Source organism: Vipera ursinii, assembly GCF_947247035.1.
Source record: "Vipera ursinii genome assembly, chromosome: 7".
NCBI classification, from domain to species: domain Eukaryota; kingdom Metazoa; phylum Chordata; class Lepidosauria; order Squamata; family Viperidae; genus Vipera; species Vipera ursinii.
The window spans coordinates 2,145,025-2,163,538 of NC_139521.1; the positions used below are offsets into that span (position 1 = coordinate 2,145,025).

Here is an 18,514-nt window from a genome sequence, read left to right on the forward strand (position 1 = left end):
ATGACTTGTGGACTTCCAGAATTCCTCAGCCAGGCACACATGGATAGGAAAGGATAGGATAAGAAGATAATAGAATAGAATAGAATAGAATAGAATAGAATAGAATAGAATAGAATAGAATAGAATAGAATAGAATAGAATAGAATAGAATAGAATAGAATATAGAATATAGAATATAGAATATAGAATATAGAATATAGAATAGAATAGAATAGAATAGAATAAATGTAGAATAGAAAAGAATAGAATAGAATATAGAATATAGAATAGAATAGAATAGAATAGAATAAATGTAGAGTAGAGTAGAGTAGAATAGAATAGTATAGAATATAGAATATAGAATAGAATAGAATATAGAATAGAATAGAATAGAAGAAATGTAGAGTAGAGTAGAGTAGAATAGAATACAATAGTATATAATATAGAATATAGAATAGAATAGAATATAGAATAGAATAGAATAGAATAAATAGAGAATAGAATAGAAGTTTCTATTCTATTCTATTCTATTCTATTCTATTCTATTCTATTCTATTCTATTCTATTCTATTCTATTCTATTCTATTCTATTCTATCCCTTCCCATTCCTATTCTATTCTATTCTATTCTATTCTATTCTATTCTATTCTATTCTATTCTATTCTATTCTATTCTATTCTATTCTATTCTATTCTATTCTATTCTATTCTATCCCTTCCCATTCCTATTCTATTCTATTCTATTCTATTCTATTCTATTCTATTCTATTCTATTCTATTCTATTCTATTCTATTCTATTCTATTCTATTCTATTCTATTCTATTCTATTCTATTCTATTCTATTCTATTCTATTCCTTTCATCTGCCTCTTTCCACCCTCAAAGAAATCTTAAGAATTTGCAGGAGACCCTGAAAGTTTCTCTGCTCTTAAACCACCAGTTGCCTGGAGACTCTAAATTGCCAAGACCAGCCAGCAACTACCAAGCGATGCAAACCTGCCTGGTAGGAATCAATGACGGTTTAAGAAACGTAGAAAGAACCAGTTATTTTGTTTCGGAGCAACTGAAGCCCGGCTGCTCCCTCCAGGTGACGATCAACAAGCAGAAGGAACTCACCGGCTATGGGCAGGTGATGGGAGTGGACAATAAACTAAGGAAATTCTTGTCCTCGGCGGAGCTAAGGAAAGCAGAGGTGTGGGGAGGAAATGAATAAGGTGGATGTGCAGGATCAAACCGGCACTCGAATTGATAGAGGAGAATAGATATGTGTAGTTCAGGATGGGAATGAGGGATCCTTGGTGTTCTCTGAGCTGGGCTGTTTTCCTGCAGACGTTTCATGACCCAAACTAGGTAATAGCATCAGTGCTAGAAGGGAGGGGGGTTTGCAGAGAGGAGGAGGAGGAGGAGGAGGAGGAGGAGGAGGAGGAGGAGGAGGAGGAGGAGGACAGTGGGATCCTTGGGGCTCTCTGAGCTTGGTGGATTTCTTGCAGCCATTTCATGACTCAACCAGGTAACATCATCAGTTCTAGAAGGGGGTGGGATTTGCAAGGAGCGGGAGGCAGAGAAAGACTGTGGGGTCCTTTGTGCTCTGTGACTTTGATGGTTTTCTTGCAGACGTTTCATGACCCAACTAGGTAACTCCATCAGTGCTAGAAGGGAGGGGTGTGCAGAGAGGAGGAGGAGGAGGAGGAGGACTGTGGGATCCTTGGTTTCCTCTGAGCTTGGTGGTTTCCTTCCGGATGTTTCATGACCCAAACCAGATTAGGTGGATGAGCAGGATCAAATTGTCACTAGAACTTATAGAGGAGAATATTTGTAGTTCAGGGTTGAAATGAAGGATCTTTCATGTTCTCTGAGCTGGGTTGTTTTCTTGTGGACATTTCGTGACCCTGCTAAGTAACATCATCAGTGAGTGGGGTCACTAGAGTCTCCGAAGAACAGCTAAAGGTGACTATTGGAGACGCGCCAGGAGGGCAAGAATTTAACCACCCAGTCAGTGGAGCCAAACCCAGCTTGATGAAACCTAGTTCATGGCGCAATGCAAACCCAAACGTTGCGCATGAGCGCATCTTCCAGAGTTGCTTTTCCTTGACGCAAATACATCAAGGGAACATTCTCCTTCTGCTTGTGCGTGCGTGTTTTAATTTGTGAAAGGGGAAATTTATTTCCTTTGCCGCACAGCCCTTGGCCAACCTTGGGGAAAGGTTCAAATCTTTGTGCTAGTTTTTTTTTTCTCCTCCAGTGCTTGGAAGGAAAACCACAACACCAGGAAATACAAGTGTGGGATAGATTAAGGCATTTTTTTTTAAAAAAAACAACTCACCCTCACTGTTCGTTGCATTGATTTTTTTTTAAAAAAAGCTGGAGTAAATTGATCTCAATTCAGAGAAGATTTTATCAAATTGTGATAATACAGTAAAGAGCAGAGGTGCTGTCAATCCTGCCCCAACTTGGTCCCTTAAGCAAGAACGACCCTCGACTCCATTCAGGGTGTACTTTACTAAAGACCAAGTGGATGACAGTCTACATCAAAGCCAGAACTGAAGATCTTGCCCCAAACTTTCCCAGTTAACTTTCTTTGTCCAGTTCAACCGCAGTTCCTTCCCCTTGCATCATCATCATCATCATCATCATCATCATCATCATCATCATCATCACCATCACCATCATCATCATCATCATAGTTGGAAGGGACCTTGGAGGTCATCTAGTCCAACCCCTTGCTCAGGCAGGAAACCATCTACCATTTCAGACAAATGGCTGTCCAGTCTCTTCTTAAAAACTTCCAGTGTTGGAGCATTCACAGCTTCTGGAGACAACTCATTCCAATGATTAACTGTTTTAACTGTCAGGAGGTTTCTCCTTAGTTCCAGGTTGCTTCTCTCCTTGGTTAGTTTCCATCCGTTGCTTCTTGTCCTGCCTTCGGGCGCTTTGGAGAACAGCTTGACTCCCTCTTCTTTGGGGCAGCCCCTGAGAGATTGGAAGGCTGCTATCCTGTCAACCCTCGTCCTTCTCTTCATTAAACTAGACATACCCAATTGACCCTTATTGTCCAATTATATTTGAATAAATTGTTTTGAGAATGGTCTCTTCAATGGGGTAGACTAGTTGGTGAGCTGTTACATTCTGTTCCCAGCTTTTTGAGCTTGTGCTGACATTCTGGAAGGTACGATGAGGAGTTAGCTCCCCCCCCCATAGTTCCTGGCAGACTGGCAGCTAGCAGATGCAAAGCTCAAGCATATGATGGCAGTTCTGACAGGTGCTGAATAGATAGAGCAGGTGGGTTTTATACTAGATTAGATTAGATTAGATTAGATTAGATTAGATTAGATTAGATTAGATTAGATTAGATTAGATTAGACTAGACTAGACTAGACTAGACTAGACTAGACTAGAATAGAATTTTAGAATGGAATGGAATAGACTAGACTAGACTAGACTAGAATAGATAGAGGAATAGAATAGAATAACAAGAGTGAATAGAATAGAATAGAATAGAATAGAATAGAATAGAATAGAATTTTAGAATGGAATGGAATAGACTAGACTAGACTAGACTAGACTAGAATAGAATAGAAGAATAGAATAGAATAACAAGAGTGAATAGAATAGAATAGAATAGAATAGAATAGAATAGAATAGAATAGAATAGAATTTTAGAATGGAATGGAATAGACTAGACTAGACTAGACTAGACTAGAATAGAATAGAATAGAAGAATAGAATAGAATAACAAGAGAGAATAGAATAGAATAGAATAGAATAGAGTAGAATAGAGTAGAATAGAATAGAATAGAATAGAATAACAAGAGAGAATAGAATAGAATAACAAGAGAATAGAATAGAATAGAATAGAATAGAATAGAATAGAATAGAATAGAATAGAATAGAATAGAATAGAATAGAATTTTAGAATGGAATGGAATAGACTAGACTAGACTAGACTAGAATAGAATAGAATAGAATAGAATAGAAGAATAGAATAGAATAACAAGAGAGAATAGAATAGAAGAATAGAATAGAATAGAATAGAATAGAATAGGATTTTAGAATGGAATGGAATAGACTAGACTAGACTAGACTAGACTAGACTAGAATAGAATAGAATAGAAGAATTGTTGTTGTTAGTTGCGAAGTCGTGTCCGACCCATCGCGACCCTATGGACAATGTTCCTCCAGGCCTTCCTGTCCTCTACCATCTTCTGGAGTCCATCTAAGCTCACGCCTACTGCTTCAGTGACTCCATCCAGCCACCTCATTCTCTGTCGTCCCCTTCTTCTATTGCCCTCAATCTTTCCCAGCATTAGGCTCTTCTCCAGTGAGTCCTTCCTTCTCATTAGGTGGCCAAAGTATTTGAGTTTTAGCTTCAGGATCTGGCCTTCTAAAGAGCAGTCAGGGTTGATCTCCTCTAGGACTGACCGGTTTGATCGCCTTGCAGTCCAAGGAACTCGCAGGAGTCTTCTCCAGCACCATAGTTCAAAGGCTTCAATTCTTTGGCGCTCAGCCTTTCTTATGGTCCAGCTTTCACTGCCATACATTGCAACTGGGAAGACCATAGCCTTGACTATACGGATTTTTGTTGACAGGGTGATGTCTCTGCTTTTTAGTGTGCTGTCTAGATTTGCCATGGCTTTCCTCCCAAGGAGCAAGCGTCTTTTAATTTCTTGGCTACAGTCCCCATCTGCAGTGATCTTGGAGCCAAGGAAAATAAAATCTGTCACTACCTCCATTTCTTCCCCATCTATTTGCCAGGAATTGAGAGGGCCAGATGCCATGATCTTGGTTTTCTTAATGTTTAGTTTCAACCCAAGTTTTGCACTCTCCTTCTTCACCCGCAACACCAGGCTCTTTAGTTCTTCTTCACTTTCTGCCATTAGAGTGGTATCATCTGCATATCTTAGGTTGTTGATGTTTCTTCCGGCAATCTTAATTCCAACTTTTGATTCATCTAGCCCTGCCTTTCTCATGATGTGCTCTGCATATAAGTTAAATAGGCAAGGCGACAGTATACAGCCTTGCCGGACTCCTTTCCCAATTTTGAACCAATCAGTGGTTCCGTGTCCAGTTCTCACTGTTGCTTCTTGGCCCGCATATAGATTTCTCAAGAGACAAATAAGATGGTCTGGTATGCCCATCTCTTTAAGGACTTGCCACAGTTTGTTATGATCCACACAATCAAAGGCTTTAGCATAGTCAATGAAGCAGAAGTAGATGTTTTTCTGGAACTCCCTAGCTTTCTCCATGATCCAGCGTATGTTAGCAATTTGATCTCTAGTTCCTCTGCCTCTTCGAAATCCTGCCTGTACTTCTGGTAGTTCTCGATCCACATACTGCTGGAGTCTAGCTTGTAGAATTTTAAGCATAACTTTACTAGCATGAGAAATGAGTGCAATGGTGCGATAGTTTGAACATTCTTTGGCACTGCCTTTCTTTGGAATTGGAATGTAAACTGATCTTTTCCAATCCTGTGGCCACTGTTGAGTTTTCCAAATTTGCTGGCAAATTGAGTGTAGCACTTTTACTGCATCGTCTTTTAAGATTTTGAATAGCTCAGCTGGAATACTGTCACCTCCACTAGCTTTGTTGTTGCTCAGCTTTTCTAAGGCCCACTTCACTTCACATTCTAGGATGTCTGGCTCGAGGTCAGTGACCACCTCATTGTGATTATCAGGGACGTTAAGCTCATTCTTGTATAATTCTTCTGTGTAATTTTGCCACCTCTTCTTAATCTCTTCTGCCTCTGTTAGGTCCCTGCCATTTTGGTCCTTTATCATGCCCATTTTTGCATGAAACGTTCCTTTCATCTCTCCAATTTTCTTGAAAAGATCTCTGGTCCTCCCTATTCTATTGTTTTCTTCTATTTCTTTGCATTGTTCATTTAAGAAGGCATTCTTATCTCTTCTAGCTATTCTTTGGAATTCTGCATTCAATTGGGCATATCTTTCTTTTTCTCCCTTGCCTTTCGCTTCCCTCCTTTCCTCAGCTATTTGCAAAGCTTCCTCAGACAGCCATTTTGCTTTCTTGCATTTCTTTTTCTTTGGGATGGTTTTGGTTGCTACCTGTTGTACAATGTTGCGAACCTCTGTCCATAGTTCTTCAGGCACTCTGTCTATCAGATCTAATTCCTTAAATCTATTTGTCACCTCTACTGTATATTCAACAGGAATATGATTTAATTCATACCTGACTGGCCTAGCGCTTTTCCCTACTTTCTTTAATTTAAGCCTAAACTTTGCAACAAGAAGCTCATGGTCTGAGCCACAGTCAGACCACAGAATAGAAGAATAGAATAGAATAACAAGAGAGAATAGAATAGAATAGAATAGAATAGAATAGAATAGAGTAGACTAGACTAGACTAGAATAGAATAGAAGAACAAGAGAGAATAGAATAGAATAGACTAGAATAGAATAGAATAACAAGAGAGAATAGAATAGAATAGAATAGAATAGAATAACGAGAGAATAGAATAGAATAGAATAACAAGAGAGAATAGAATAGAATAGAATAGAATAACGAGAGAATAGAATAGAATAGAATAACAAGAGAGAATAGAATAGAATAGAATAGAATAGAATAGAATAACAAGAGAGAATAGAATAGAATAGAATAGAATAGAATAGAATAGAATATGGAAAGAATAGAATAGAATAGAATAGAATAGAATAGAATAGAATAGAATAGAATAGAATAGAATAGAATAGAAAATGTGGAATAGAATAGAATAGAATAGAATAGAATAGAATAGAATAGAATAGAATAGAATAGAATAGAATAGAATAGAATAGAATTGGAAGGGACCTTGGAGGCCTTCTAGTCCAGCCCCCCACTCAAGCAGGAGAACCTATACCATCTCAGACAGGTGACTGTCTAGTCTCTTCTTAAAAATATCCAGCAATGGAGGGCCCACGATTTCTGGAGGCAGGCTGTTCCACTGGTTGATTTTTTTCATCCTACTGAGGGAGCCAATTATTCTTGTTGTGTCTTGTGGATATTAGTTGATCCCCCAAAGCTAAGCAGGATTGAACTCGTTAGTGCTTGGATGAGGGACCGATCTCAGAGCTTAAAGATTAGAGAATGACCAGCCAACTTTCATATTATTGCCAAGAAAATATGCGGAGGGATATATGTTGAGCCTGACTCAAAGAAAAGGTTGTTTTTTAGTTCAGCATCTCTCTGTTGGTTTCAAGGAAACCACAGGAACCCAGTCATGGAAGCCATCAAAAGTCAAACGTCGGTTGAAGGACACTTCTCTGCTTTTTCAGTTGAGCGTGATTTTGTAATGGAAACTCTGAAGGTGGTTGGGGTGGGTCAAGCATATTGCTGTCAACGATGTGGATTTATTGAGGAAGTAAACAAGGAACGGGTTTATGAGCAGCTGGCTAGGAGGAACTTCCAGCCTTTGTAAGAACAGACTCATCAAGGATATAGATGCAAATCAGATAATAATAATAATAATAATAAAAACATCTCTGGCTTAGCCGCTGTACAAACTGGAACTTTTCGAGAGAGATGTGTCTTAAGTATCTCCAAATCTTTGCTGATCATTTTGCAGATCCACCCTTCCCTGTCAAACTCAGGTGTGTACACACACACATATCACAGCCTTGGCTGCTCAATTCACGTCGTCTTCTTTATTAAGCGATGCAACAATAGCTGGGAAACTGGCGCCGGGAGTATTTAGCTCATTGCGACCGATGGAAAACCTCTTGAGGTGACCAGCTAGTGAAATAAAACTTCTCACTTGCGAGAACTTCCTGGATTAACGTTAGGAACGGGAGAGGAAAAAAAAATACTCAATTGAACTGTTGCCTGCTTCTCTTTCTCAGTTGTCTCATCCCCTGATGCTGAAGGAGAACGTGGGTGGGGAAGAGACAGGAGAACTGGCCTTGCTCAATGCCTTGGTAAATAAGCGGTCACAACTACCGTGTTTTAGAAGAAATTATATTGCCTTTATTATCTGTAGATGTTCCTGGAACTCTCTGTCGACACCTCCTTTTCCCTCAGCCTTCTGATCACCGAGTGGTTTCCTCATCTCTCACCTAAGCTGGTCTTCTCCTCTTTCCCTTTGTAGATTGGCAGCCCTCCAGGAGAGTAAGCAAAGGCTGAGTCACCCAGGGCCAGGACTCTTTCTCCATCACTACCAGCCCTAGCATATCCCACCCAATCACAGTTTTGGGGCCGAAAAACAGACTGAGTCAAAGTCTTCATAAATGAGGGTGGACGTGAAGCTAGGTGTCTCCATTGATAGCTCAGCACGTCAACCTCAAACTAGTTCTTGGGCTGAGGGAGAATGATCCACAGAGCGTCTATAGTTGAGCAGGGATTGTAACCTGGGTCTCTCCATTCCTAATCCAGCATCTTCCCCACTGCACTGCATTGATCTTTGGCTGAGAGGGAGGAATCTGGGCCAAAAGCACCCAAGGAGCTTCCATAGCTAGCAGGAGAAACTAGAAACTACTACTACTATTACTACTATTCGTAATAACAACAACAACGTTTCCTAGAAGAGATGAACCCTGACTGCTCTTTAGAAGGCCAGATCCTGAAGTTGAAACTCAAATACTTTGGCCACCTAATGAGAAGGAAGGACTCGCTGGAGAACAGCCTCATGCTGGGAAAGGTTGAGGGCAAGAGAAGAAGGGGACGACAGAGAAGGAGGTGGCTGGATGGAGTCACTGAAGCAGGAGGTGTGAGACTAAATGGACTCCAGAAGATGGTAGGGGACAGGAAGGCCTGGAGGAACGTTGTCCATGGGGTTGTGAGTGGTTGGACACAACTTCTCAACTAACAACAACAACAAATAATAAAGTTGGAAGGGACCTTGGAGGTCATCTAACCCTCTGCTAAGGCAGGAAAGCCTATACCATTTCAGGCAAATGGCTGTCCAGTCTCTTCTTTAAAACTTCCAGTGTTGGAGCATTCACACCTTCTGGAGGCAGTTTGTTCCACTGATTGATTGTTCTCACTGTCAGGAATTTTCTCCTTAGTTCTAGGTTGCATAATAATAATAATAATAATAATAATAATAATAATAATAATAATAATAATAATAATAATAATAATAATAATAATAATAATAATAATAATAATAATAAAGTTGGAAGGGACGTTGGAGGTCATCTAGTCCAACCTCCTGCTAAGGCAGGAAAGCCTATACCATTTCAGACAAATGGTTGTCCATTCCCTTCTTTAAAACTTCCAGTGTTGCAGCATTCACCGTTTCTGGAAGCAAGCTGTTCCACTGGTTAATTGTTCTGACTGTCAGGAAGTTTCTCCTTAGTTCTAGGTTGCTTCTCTCCTTGATTAATTTCCATAAACATCATGGTTTATGCTTTACTGAAACAAAGGGCAGTTCAAAAATGAGCAAGGGTTGAACCCAGTCCTTATGTAATCGCCAGTAATATAGATAGATGGAGAAATCTCTCTTCTTTCATCAGCTCTGGGTTGCATCAGGGCCGTTTCTATTTTTAGGAACCCAGCTTCCTGGCACCGCCTAGACTGAATAAAATAATAGATAATAATATTTACATGTTACTTACATGTAAGGCTGTATGTCTATACCTACATTGCATATAGTGTGCTATAAATGTTTGTGATGTGTGGGTCCACTTTGAGAGCAAGCAACTAAATTTCATTTTTAATGCTTGCCACTGGGCTTACGGGGAAAAAATGGCAATAAAGGTTATCTAATCTAATCTGAAAGATCAAGGATCTTTCCTTTTGCCTGGATCGGGAAGCCTTCCCGCATCCTGGAAGGGGAATTAAAAAAAAAAATTAAAAACCACTTGGCAACCTCTTGTCTTCCTTAACTGGCATTACCAGAACGGCAGAAAGCCAAGGTGTTGGCCCTTGACATGTCCCATGAGTCATATTTTGGGGGCAGGGATGACGTGCCGGGAACGCTGACAGATCAGATCTGTTTCAAGGCTCTTCCTTTTGCTGGTTTCAGCCAAACCGGACCTGCTATCTCGCTCTCTTCTCCTTCGTTCAGACTGAACAGAATAACAGAGCTGGAAGGGACCTTGGAGGTCTTCTAGTCCAACCCCCTGCTTCAGCAGGAGACCTTAGACCAGGGGTAGGCAACCGTGGCTCTTTTATGACTCGTGGACTTCAACTCCCAGAATTCCTGAGCCAGCCTGGCTCAGCTTGGAAACCTCTCCCTTTCCCCTCAGCGTGGCTGGCTCAGGAATTCTGGGAGTTGAAGTCCACGAGTCATAAAGCGGCCTAGGCCAGGGGCAGGCAAACTTGGCTCTTTTATGACTGGTGGACTTCAATTCCCAGAATTCCTGAGCCAGCCTGGCTCAGCTTGGAAACCTCTCTCTTTCCCCTCAGCATGGCTGGCTCAGGAATTCTGGGAGTTGAAGTCCACGAGTCATGAAGGGGCCAAGGTTGTCTACCCCTGCCTTAGACCATTAGGCCATTTCAGACAAGTGTCTGTCGTATGTCACTTTTTCCAGTGCTGTTGTAACTTCAAACGGGCACTAGGTGAATCATTATAATTCAAGAACTATCTGTACCAGATCATATCTGTACTGCTCAGACTTCTAGAATGGATTAAGGAAATGGAGTGATGAAATGCAATTCCTATTGGAAATACCTATTAATATTAATATTTATTTTATTTTATTTTATTTTAATTCCATTTATATCCCGCCCTTCTCCGAAGACTCAGGGCGGCTTACAAACTTAGCAATAGCCTTCATTCTATGTATATGCCTGCTTATTAGGGCTTTCACACATACTCCAAGCGGCATTATTACAAAGTCAGCTTAATTGCCCCCAACAATCTGGGTCCTCATTTTACCTACCTGGGAAGGATGGAAGGCTGAGTCAACCTTGAGCCTGGTGGGATGCGAACCTGCACTAATTGCAGGCAGCTGGGGTTACTTAAGGAGGCATTAGCCCACTGCTCCACCAAGGCTCAAATATTAGCAATACTGCATTGTGCAAGCGTGAGAATGTGTGTGTTAAAAGCTACACAATTCATATCCAACATTTTTAAGCCACCCAGCACTTAAACAATTCCTAGTGGCCTGCTATGGTCTTCTCTCTTCTGATATAATATATATATATAGTTTTATACAGTCATATTTAATTCCTTCCCTTCTTTCCAGGGTTTAGAATATTTTTTCCCATCTGATAAGCTAATGCAAAGGTTAGGTATTAACATAAATCAAAAAGAAAAGATAACTTTGTTGTGGCTTCCATTTCTTAGGTTACTCATATGATATAGAACAGAACAGAACAGAACAGAATAGAATAGAATAAACAGAACAGAACAGAACAGAACAGAATAGAATAGAATAGAATAGAATAGAATAGGAAGCTTCATATTGATGTTACTTGTAGAAATACTAGAAAAAAGTCTACATTCAATTGTTGTCTATTAAATTACTAAGAAATGTGCTAATTTAAGGCTGATAAAAGAGAATGTTATTGGAAGAAGAGAAAATCAAGGAAAGGTACTATGTGGAGTGTGGAATTGCAGAAACTAATTGTTATTGATTGTTTGTAAATATAAACCCGGAGAACACGCTGTTTACCAAATATTAATGGTGATGATGTTAAAAAAAATAAAATAAAATATATTTTAAAAAAAAAGAAAGAAAGAAAGCCTGTTTGGTGCATGCCTGCCAGGACTCCTCAAGGTATCCCAGACACGGCATCCCTTCAGCATTAACTTTTTCTGAACACCCTTTAAGAACAAAACCGTACAGGACAAAGGAAGGTCTTGTTGTGCCTCTGCGGAGTTGCCAGAGAAATCGCGCCTTAAACCGCCCTGATTGCAAAATGGTGGAACATCAGGCTGGCTCAAATGACAGTCCACCTGTGGCAAGAGATGTTCTCACTCAGCCAGAAGAACAGGAGCAACGCAGGGATTCCCCGGTGCTGCAAAAGTCAGGCTGGCTGGAAGCCACTTTCCTTCCTCCCCACAACTCCGTGTCTAGCACAGATGCTACCATCCGGGTGTAACATTGGCCTGCGCGGGTGCTTATGGAAGTTTATCGATACTCCCATGTTACACCACTCCTGCGCGAGCTGCATTGGCTTCACCTTTAAAGCCCTGCATGGCTTAGGCCCGGGGTACTTGCCAGACCACCTGCTGCCAATATCAACCTCCCATCGCCCGGTTTGTTCCCACAGAGTCGGCCTCCTCAGGGTGCCGTCGGCCAGGCAATGCCGGCTGGCGACCCCCCAGGGGGAGAGCCTTCTCTGTGGGCGTACCGACCCTCTGGAACGAACTAACCCCGGAGCTGCGGATGGCCCCTGACCTTCGGTCCTTCCGCCGTGACCTAAAGACCTGGCTATTCCAACAAGCGGGCCTGGACTGATCATAGTTTTTAAATTTGGTTTTTTATTGGTTTAAATTGTTCTTATTTCTTATATTGTTTAATCCTCTTTTAATTGCTGTATTTATATCTTTTGACTTTTTATTGTTGTGAGCCGCCCTGAGTCCTCAGGGAGAAGGGTGGCATATAAATTTAATAAACCTTAAACCTTAAATCTTATACCCTGCCTAGGAAACCTAGAGAATGCCAGCAATAGCACGTCCAAGTATGAAACGCTTAATATTTCCCACACTTTTGAGGCATTCTACACCAGAGATCCCGCAACCTTTTGGGCACCAGGGACTGGTTCCGTGGAAAGAGGGTTTTCTGCAGCCCGGAGGTTGCATGGTTTTGTGTGCTGCCTGCAACCCACGGATGGGGCTTTCCTTGTTTGTGTGGACCGGTTGCTGGCGTGCTGGGGGCCCGGTACCAGTCCACGGACCGGGTGTTGGGGATCCCTGTTCTATACAATGCCAAAAGGCAAACTGGCAAAATTTAAAATACTCCTGCTAAAATGCCATCTTTTTATTTAAACCCTGAAAATGGGGGTGAACGTGTAACTATTTATACGTCTCTCGTGCCTTTTTCCAAAGCTGCCAGGTCAGTGTGCAGCAAATCATAATAAGAACTAACCCCTTGAAACTGCAAAAGCCAGCCACAAAACTATCCTAAAAGATGAAGAATTTAAGTCTTGAGTCACTTTTCTTCGTGCTGTTGTAACTTTGGATGGTCACTAAATAAATGATTGTCAGTTGAGGATTACAGCACCTGTATTCCTTGCCTAACTGAGGCTTGCCTAGGTGCTCATCTCTTACGCAATGTCCTAATAAAGCTGCGGATTATTTTCCACTACAAGGAAAAACCCGTTTTTCTCCATCCTGCTTCTGAATAAAGAAAGGAGGCTTATGAAAGGTGACAGTCACTGGTTTAATTTTTTTAAAAAAAACATACCGTAGAGAAGAGGTGATTCACATCATTAGTTATTCTTGTGCTGGTTAATGACCACATAGAGTCATCTGAAACGTTTTGGTTGTTCAGGACACGGTTATGTCAGCATGGGTTCACAGAGAGAGTGCCATCATTTCCATAGGCAGGCTTTGTTATTTGCAGAAAGAGAATTTCTGCCCCTTAATAAAAAACCACTTAGCGTTGGAAGCAAGCCTAAGCAAAGCACATTTCCAAAGCACCCGAGGGCAGGACAAGGAGCAAGGGATGGAAACTCATCAAGGAGAGAAGCAACCTGCAAGTAAGGAGAAACTTTCTGACAGAACAATTAACCAGTGGAATGGCTTTGCCGTCAGAAAACCTCCATCGCTGGAGGTTTTAAAGAAGAGACTGCATAGCCACTTGTCTGAAATGGCACAGGATCTCCTGCTTGAGCAGGGGGTTGGACTAGATCAGACATGTCAAACACAAGGCCCGGGGGCCAGATCCGGCCCGCGAAGTGGTTTGATGCGGCCCGCGAAGCCATCCTGGAAACAGTGAGGGAACGGCCCCCACTGCCATGGCCCTGGCCCAGAGACCCTCCTCTTGCCAGAGACCCTCAGATCTGCCCCACTCCTGCCCAGGCCCCCATAGGCACCCTTGATGCGAACGATGTAGAGCTGGCCACGCCCACCCAGTAGGCCATATGCACTCTAGCCACGCCCACCCAGTAGGCCACGCCCACCCTGGCCACACCCACCCGGCCCCTTGAGGACAACCGCAATGCTGATGCGGCCCTCCATGAAATTGAGTTTGACACCCCTGGACTAGATGATCTCCAAGGTGCCTTCCAGCTCTATTTTGATTGAAAGAGCTCCAGTGAAGTTGTGCTTACTGTAGAACCTCATTCAAGATGCTTCACCGAGAAGCAGCAGCATAACTTTAACAACAACAACAACTGCTCGGAATTTGTAAGCTTAAGGAAGGACCTGTTCAGATGTTGAGACTTTGGGAAAATTGCAGAGAAGAGCAACTAGGATGATTAAATGCACAGAGACAAAAACAAATGAAGAACAGTGGCAGGATTTGGGAATGGGAAGTCTAGAGAAAAGAAAGGCCAGGGGGGAACATCATAGCAGCATTCCAGAATTTGAGGGGCTGCCACAGAGAAGAGGGGGGGTCCACCTATTCTCCAAAGCACCCGAAGGCAGAGCAAGAAGCAACGGATGGAAACTCATCAAGGAGAGAAGCAACCTGGAATTAAAGAGAAACTTCCTAACAGTGAGAACAATTAACCTGTGGAACAGCCTGCCACCAGAAGTTGTGGGCGCTCCATCACTGGAGATTTTTAAGAAGAGACTGGACAGCCACATCTGGAATGGTCTAGATCCCCTGCTTGAGCAGGGGATTGGACTAGAAGACCTGCAGGGTCCCTTCCAGCTCTCTTCTGATTGATTGACTGATGATTGACTGATAATTGTTTTGGGTGCATTCACGAGCCAATGGACAGTCCTTCACCTCTCAATAACTGCTTCTTTTTGAGAAGCTCATGCATGTGATATCTAACCATCTTACCTTGTCTTAGACTCGTTTGTATGGACTTCAAGCCAAGTCTCCCTTGATTCTTTCCTGCACATTGCTAGCCGAAAATATTTAAGCCTCAGCTTCATCATTAGCACGCTCAGTGAATTGTCCAGTTCTCCCTTTACCTTCTGCCAACAAAAGTGCATATAGTCAAGGCTATGGTCTTCCCAGTTGCAATGTATGGCAGTGAAAGTTGGACCACAAGAAAGGGTGAGCGCCAAAGAATGGAAGCCTTTGAACTATGGTGCTGGAGAAGACTCCTGCGAGTCCCTTGGACTGCAAGGCGATCCAACCAGTCAGTCCTAGAGGAGATCAACCCTGGCTGCTCTTTAGAAGGCCAGATCCTGAAGCTGAAACTCAAATCCTTTGGCCACCTAATGAGAAGGAAGGACTCACTGGAGAAGAGCCTCATGCTGGGAAAGATTGAGGGCAAGAGAAGAAGGGGACGACAGAGAAGGAGGTGGCTGGATGGAGTCACTGAAGCAGGAGGCGTGAGCCTCAATGGACTCCAGAAGATGGGAGAGGACAGGAAGGCCTGGAGGAACGTTGTCCATGGGGTCGCGAGGGGTCGGATATGAATTCTCAACTAACAACAACATATCTATATCTATATCTATATCTATATCTCATTGGCCACCTAATGAGAAGGAAGGACTCACTGGAGAAGAGCCTCATGCTGGGAAAGGTTGAGGACAAGAGAAGAAGGGGACAACAGGGAATGAGGTGGCTGGATGGAGTCACTGAAGCAGTAGGCGTGAGCTTAAATGAACTCCAGAAGATGGTAGAGGACAGGAAGGCCTGGAGGAACGTTGTCCATGGGGTCGCGATGGGTCGGACACGACTTCGCAACTAACAACAACAACCCTTTACCTTTTTCCCCTTCAAGGTCTTTTTAATTTTCTTCCTTAGCACATTTCACAGCCAGGTGAATGAACATCCCTTGGCTCATGAATGGACCCCCCGAGACGCCCGATTATCTGAATAGCTATGAAATTAGGATTTTGATGAAATCCACAACACACCTTAGTCAAGATTAAATTCCAAGCACTTAATCCCGACTGTTGCTAGGAGATTCTGTGGGTTTCATCCAAATCCATCCTGGGTAATAAATATCGTCTCACAATGAATCTGCTTTGATAAGCAGACTTGCCCCTGCCTTGTTTTTCTGTTTCTGTTTTTTAATTTAAACGGTTTATGGTGTGCTTTAATTTTTTTTCTTTTAATTCTACCTAGCAAAATTGACAGTAAGGGAGAACCAACTAAAACAGGGGTCTTCAAACTTGGCGCTTTTATGACTTGTGGACTTCAACTCCCAGAATTCCTCAGCCAGCCAGGGCTGGCTGAGGAATTCTGGGAGTTGAAGTCCACAAGTCATAAAAGGGCCAAGTTTGAAGACCCCTGAACTAAAAGCACCACAGCATATTCAATTTGCCATAATGATCTCGTGTTTTGTTTTGTTTAAAAAAACCATTTGGGTTCTTTGTCTAACGAGAAACAAACTATAGAAAAAGGACAGAACAACCGTTCCTGGAAGCCAAAACAAATTCTTCCCCAGGCTGTTCTGTTCTATACCTCCTGTTTTGTGCATTAGGAAAATGCGATGCATGTTATTCTATAATTACGCAAGTGTTGTTCCTGTCCTATAACCACGGAGTGTCTTTGTTTTTTTTTTCGTTTTTTTTTCAAAGACTCCGCTAAGATTTATTTCGTTGTATCGTTGAGTTTCCCAAGCAAGTTGCCAGTTTTTTTCTTGCCTGTGAATCCAAGCAGAGAAACTTACTCTTAAAGTGCTCGATAGGAGAAGCTACGTGCTTAACCCACCAAAGTGAAACTCTCACCTTCTAAAGAGTTGGTGATTGCCAGCAATGTACAACATAGTATCCTAAGGCTGTAAGGGCCCTTGGAAGTCTTCTAGTCCAACCTCAAGCAGGAGAGCATTTCAGACAAATGGCTGTTCAATCTCTTAAAAACCTCCAGTGATGGAGCGCCCTCAACTCCCAAAGCATTCTTCTTCCAGAGAGGCAAGCTAGAACTACGGAGAAATTTCCTAACGGTGAGAGCAATTAACCGAGGGAACAACTTGCCTTCAGATGTTGTGGGTGCTCCATCGCTGAAGAAACTGGACAGCCGTTTGTCCGGAATGTATAGGGTCTCCTGCTCAAGCACGGGGCTGGACTAGAAGACCTCTGGGGTCCCTTCCAACTTTATTATTCTATGTTCTATGTCCTGAGAGCTGATTGCCTACTAAAGGTCTGCCTGCTAAGTAAGCAGAGGCCCTATAAAGCAGGGGTCCCCAACCCGCCAGTCCGTGGACCAGTACCGGTCCGCAGCGTGCCAGCAACCGGTCCGCACAAACAAGCGAAGCATCCCACCCACGGGATGCAGGCAGCACACAAAACCACGCCCGCTCCGGTCCACAGAAAAACCTCTCTCCACGGAACCGGTCCCTGGGGCCCTAATGGCCGGGGACCTCTGGTATAAGGTAACCTGGTTAAAAAGGCAAATATACAATCTTTAGTTTGCTGTCCCTTGTTGCTTAGTTCCCAATCTGACTTCTCTTCGTCTCTTCTAAACAAGGTGTCATTCCATTCTCTAAGCCACCGATCCAGATCATGATTCAGCGTTATTTCCTTCGCTTTGAGTCATAGGTTATATTGTATACTCAAACCTACCATAAACATCATGCGAAGTGTTCAATTTTCCACCTCAGAGAAGATAGACAGAACAGTCAGTCATCCCGGATGGAGTCTGGGGATTATTCCGGTCCAAAGAAAATGATTGTTTGTATTTATACAAATTTACCTGTATGAAGCGCAATGGCTACGGATCTTTCCGTGGGTAGAAAACCCTGGTTCTTTTCTGGAAGATGAGTCTGAAGATGGCGGTTGAAATTTGGGATCCTCTGTGGATTTTAATCCTACTGTTTTGGACAATTAGCAGACGTGTCTCATTTGACCCTGTTTCTAGAACTTTCTATATCCAAAGATTGCTGCTTCTCTGCCTGCTGGGCCCATAATTGTCACTCTGTTGACAAAATACAGTACTATCAAACTGTCTGGCGATCTTCCCGTCAAACTATGGCTTCTGATTGTTGCTTTTGGCCATCCAAATCACACTTGGGATTCCGGAGGCAATTAGGCTCTGTGTAATGGTGGGTTAGGACGCTGAGCTTGTCGATCAGAAGGTCGGCAGTTTGGCGGGTCGAATCCCGAGTGCCGCGTAGCAGAGTGAGCGCCTGTTACTCGTCCCAGCTTCTGCCAACCTAGCAGTTCGAAAGCAGGTAAAAATGCAAGTAGAAAAATAGGGACCGCTCCGGTGGGAAGGTAACAGCGTTCCGTGCGCCTTTGGCGTCTAGTCATGCCGGCCACATGACCACGGAGACGTCCTCGGACAAGCGCTGGCTCTTCGGCTTTGAAACGGAGATGAGCACCGGCCCCTAGAGTCGGAAACGACTAGCATGCATGTGCGGGGGAACCTTTACCTTTACCTAATAGTGATCAAAGTAGAGATTTTAACTTTGCTGTTGGGACAACCCCCCCCCAAAAAAACCCAAAAAAACAAAACCCACAGCCTAAAATCTCTGCTTTGATCACTATTGCACAAAGTCTAATTGCCTCCAGGATCATGGGCTCTTATAATTCATTCCAAAACCTTATTTCAATCTATCCGGTTTGCTTTTTTATTATTATTATTTAG

At 42.7% G+C, this 18,514-nt stretch overlaps 1 protein-coding gene across 1 annotated transcript in view; it reads left to right on the forward strand.

Moving 5' to 3' along the window:
- SLC34A2 (solute carrier family 34 member 2) overlaps window positions 1-18,514 on the forward strand; it is an 87,427-nt gene that overhangs the window by 3,527 nt on the left and 65,386 nt on the right. The window contains exon 2 of the mRNA XM_083367654.1: window positions 7,808-7,882. The gene's annotated coding sequence lies outside the window, so the exon portion shown is untranslated. The remainder of the gene's footprint in view (window positions 1-7,807; window positions 7,883-18,514) is intronic.